The sequence below is a fragment of the Nicotiana sylvestris genome, chromosome 11 (assembly GCF_000393655.2).
Source record: "Nicotiana sylvestris chromosome 11, ASM39365v2, whole genome shotgun sequence".
NCBI classification, from domain to species: Eukaryota; Viridiplantae; Streptophyta; class Magnoliopsida; order Solanales; family Solanaceae; genus Nicotiana; species Nicotiana sylvestris.
The window spans coordinates 24,700,427-24,705,326 of NC_091067.1; positions in this window are offsets into that span (position 1 = coordinate 24,700,427).

The window sequence follows — 4,900 nt, forward strand, 5'->3', positions numbered from 1 at the left end:
CCTCTGTTTTGTCTATTTTGAAATCAGGAGCCCGCCTGGAGAGCAGGGAATACATTTTAAATTAGCAGTCAGGAGCCCGCCTGGAGAGCAGGGAATACATTTCAAATCAGCAGTTAGGAGCCCGCCTGGAGAGTAGGGAATACATTTCAAATCAGCAGTCAGGAGCCCGCGTGGAGAGCATGGAATACATTTTAAATTAGCAGTCAGGAGCCCGCCTGGAGAGCAGGGAATACATTTCAAATCAGCAGTCAGGAGCCCGCCTGGAGAGCAGGGAATACATTCAAGTTCAACAGTCAGGAGACCGCCTAGATAGCAGGGAATACATTTAAGTTAGCAGTCAGGAGCCCTCCTGGAGAGCAGGGAATACATTCGAGTTCAGCCGTCAGGAGCCCGCCTAGAGAGCAGGGAATACATTCAAGTTCAGCAGTCAGGAGCCCACCTGAAGAGCAGGAAATACGTTTCAAGTCAGCAATCAGGAGCCCACCTGGAGAATAAGGGAGTATAACTCAAGTTTTAGCTTTCAAGTACTTATTGATATTTGGTAATGCGGTTCGTTTTACACTTACATATGTGTCCACATACCCAAACTGGGGCAGAAAATTTTTCTTTGTTTTGTCTATTTTGTTGGAGTCAGGCGCCCACCTGGAGAGCAAGAGAATACATTTCAAGTCAGCAGTCAGGAGCCCGCCTGGAGAGCAGGGAATGCGTTTCAAGTTCAGCAATCAGGAGCCCACCTGGAGAACAAGGGAATACAGTTCAAGTTCAGCAATCAGGTGCCCACCTGGAGAGCAAGGGAGTATAGTTGAAGTTTCAGCTTTCAAGTTCTTACTGATATTTGGTGACATGATTCAGTTTACACTCACATATGTGCCTAGCTACCAAACTGGGGCAGAAGTTTTTCTTTGTTTTCGTCTATTTTGTTGAAGTCAGGAGCCCGCCTAGAGAGCAGGGAATACATTCATGTTCAGTAGTCAGGAGCCCACCTGGAGAGCATGGGAATATGTCTCAAAGTTCAGCAGTCAGGAGCCCGCCTGGAAAGCACGGGAATACAATTCAAGTTCAGCAATCAGGCGCCCACCTGGAGAGCAAGGGAATACAGTTCAAGTTTTGGCAATCAGGCATCCACCTGAAGAAAAGGGAAAGCATCTCAGATTACAATTCAAGTCAGCAACAAAAGAAGCTCGTGGCAAGAATGCGAGTCAGCAGTCCGAGATGATCAACAGAAGTTAGTCACAATAAAGAAAAAGAGAAAGGCAAAAAGTTAATCCAAATGCAGAAGTTGATGAAAGATATGAGTTTCTCAAGACATGGTTGATGTCATAAGCACTGCATGCCTGGTTTTGATCCGAAAAGCTGAAAAAGAACGAGCTGGCACCTACAACTAGCAAGCGTCAAGGTTCAAATCTAAAGTCTGCATAAAAAACCATTCAAAACTCAAGATCAAGCTTCAGAAGACTTATAGATAGGAATCTTGTAATTCATAGTTGACAGGTTTAGTTAGTTTTTTTCATTTGATTTTTTGATGAAATAACAGGAACTGCGGACCGAACCTCGGCAGAACGGCACCTCGACCGGCTCTCCACCTCGGCACACTCCGTCATCTCACTCCTCTCTGAACTACACGTGGCCTGATTCCTTTATAGCCAAGGATATGTAGGCAGCTCAGATACCAGGGCTCGGTTACATTCCCCTTTTTTCTTAGTTTTGGTCTCTTTAAATAAGGGTCGGGTCAAAATACTTGTCTAGTCGTTCTTTGTCCGAAAACTCCTTGCGTTTCCAGTCAAAGAGGGGCAGCTGTAGACATCTGATTTTTGACCCTCCCCAAGATTTTTTATATTTTACATGTAAATATTTAATTTAGGCCTAATATAGCTATTTCAACTATTTTTAACTTCTTTACATTATTTTCGTCAAAAAATGAAAATATTACGAAAAAATATATTTTTAGCTTACGTATCTTTCATAAATTAAAATAGAAATATACAAAAATAGTACTTATTTTATATTTATATAATTTCGAAATTAAAAAAAAATATATATAATAGTTTCATGTTAGCCTTTGGCATGGGGTAGTATTTTTATCTTACTTTAAAATGAGTCAATTAAGGTGTTGGATCATAATTTTAAGAGTTTTAGAACCCAATTCTTTGCCCAATTCGGATTAGTCCATTAAGCCTAGGGACCCTTCTAGACTCTTCTTTGGAATAAAAAACAAATAAAGAAGACCCTAAGGACTTAACACAAAAGACCTAGGGACTAATGGGCAAAATACACAAAGATACACCTAAACCTAGACTCTACTTATAAATTAGTGCTTAAAAAAATCAAAAAAAGGAAAAAAAACAATAAAAGCTGAAAAGCTGTGCAAGGAACGATCCCCCCTCGGATCGTCTTCTCCAAACGACCCCTCCCTCATGAGATTTCATCATCTTCAAAACCAAAAAACCTAAACTCTATCTCAACGTCAGTCGCCGTTCATGCCACCAGTCGACCACCCTGTAGCCTAGCACCGCTACTCGCCTCCAAAACGACCTTATATCTGCTAGCTACTCAACCAAAAATCGCCAGAACACCAGCCAAACAGACCCGTCTCCAGCCACCTTTACCAATGCTCGTCGGAAACTGGCGACGGAAGTTTGTTTCATCTATGGAGTTCGTTTAAAGCTCGCGGAGAGTTTGTTTGAGTTTGACGACTGACTTTCAAGTTTGTCATTCCATTTGGTGTAACGTTCCTATTGAGATCGAGTCCTGTTACAGCACATTCGTAGGTCGCCGGATCTGTTCGTTAGGTTCGTTCAGTTTCGTTCGAGATTCCGGCAAGGTTCTGGCGTTGCAACGTTTTCTGTTCGAGTTCGTGTCTGATTGTCCGAGCTTCGAAATATTATTGTAAAGCTGAGTTTCCAATGTTACGTTCTCTTTTCAGCCTCTGTTTTGGTGTTCAAGCTTCTTTGCATTCCAGATTTCCATTTAAAGTTCGAGTCTGCCGACGAGAACGTTTCCGTTCTTCATTTGGTTTCGACTTTTGGCTTTCGAGTGTAGGAATGGAGTTAAGTCGAGGTTGATTCCGGTTCACGTTTCTGGCGAGGTTCGATTTGAGATCGTTGTTCTTCATTTTCGGTTTGAGGTTCAAGTTTCAATTTTCTCATATACATGTTTTTGAGTCAATTCAGTGTTTGATTGCATTTGGATGTTAGATGTTGCTGTTGTTCATGTCATAGTAGAATGTTTGAAATATTTGCTTCCATTTGTTCATGTCATTTATTAAGTGTTTGAAATATTCTTCTCTATTTTGGCGTGTATGGTACTTAACTGTTTGTATCTGATTTGCAACGAAATTTCCTAATGTGATTAGAAACCAATCTGATAGTAAACTAATTAAGAAGAAATAGCAGGATTAGTGTTGTTGATATAGTAGTAGGTATAGGGGAATCTTGTGGATGATTTGTTGAGATGAGTCGTAGGGTTTGGGATTGTTTGCTAGTTTGCTTTTCCTACAACCAAATCTATAATCCATTTAGCAAATCTCATGGCCCTCGCAAAGTTGCAAACATGTAGCTGCTTTAGGCATGCTATTTAAAAATTACTCTCCTTAAATTTGGGTGTGCATTTCATGTGACCCAAACCCAAATCTTTAAACGTCGAATAAAATATGTTTAGGATTGGGGGTGCATTTCATGTGGCGCGATCCAAAACCGTGTTTTAAACGACGTTGAATCTTCTTTAAAAATTGAATAAAAGCAGTTAAAAGTTAAAATTTGCACATAGGTTCATAATTGTTTAAAATCAGATAATTAAGCTGAATATAACAGTTGAGCGACCGTGCTAGAACCACGAAACACGGGAATGCCTAACACCTTCTCTCGGGTTAACAAAATTCCTTACTCGAATTTTTGGTTCGCGGACTATAATACAGAGTCAATCTTTTCCTCGATTCGGGATTTGAATTGGTGACTTGGGACACCATAAATTATTCCAAGTGGCGACTCTGAATTTAATAAATAAAGAAATCCCGTTTCGATTGTCCTTTAATTGGAAAAACTCCCTTATACACTCCCTCTCGGAAAGGGTGTAGGTAAAAAGGAGGTGTGACACTCAGCTTGAGTCAACACTCAATAATTACCAATAACAAGAAAATATAACCAAACTTGTTTAACATGAAGAGTAACTAGCTTAAGTATGAAAATATGTATAAAGAAACACAACTGTCACAAGTATAGGACTCGCTCGCATGGTATGACCCGACAATGACATATAGATGCTCCACACCTATACGTCGTACTAAACAACTAACAAGTAGAAAATAGGGCAAACAATACCTAATCCCTCAAGCTAAGGTTAGCCACAACACTTACCTTGTTTCCACGGGCACAATCAAACCTCAAATACCCCTTACCTCTTGATTACACCTCCAATCTGCTTGTATCAAGTCATAATTAAATTAATAGCATCAATACATGCTAAAGAATTCAACTCCAAAAAGTCAAAAACCGACCCCGGGCCTGCTTGGTCAAAACTCGAAGTTCGGACCAAAACCCGATTACCCATTCATCCCTGAGCCTGGATATACAATTGGTTTTGGAATCTGACCTAAATTTGAGGTCTAAATCCCCAAATTTCGAAATTCCTAAATTCTACCCAAAAACACCCAATTACTCCGTGAAAATCCCTAGATTTTGTGAAGATATCTTGAAACAAGATGAATTAAATTGAAGGAAATGAGTTAGAAGTTGTTTACCTATAATTTGGGGAAGAACTCTCCTTTAGAAAATCGCTTATGGGAGCTTAGGATTTGAAAATTTTAGAAGTGAAGTGAAAATTCCGTCAAAGCCTGTTTTTGAACAGTTGCAGGTATCACATTTGTGATCACAAGTTCGCAATTGCGAAATCGCAAATGCGACCA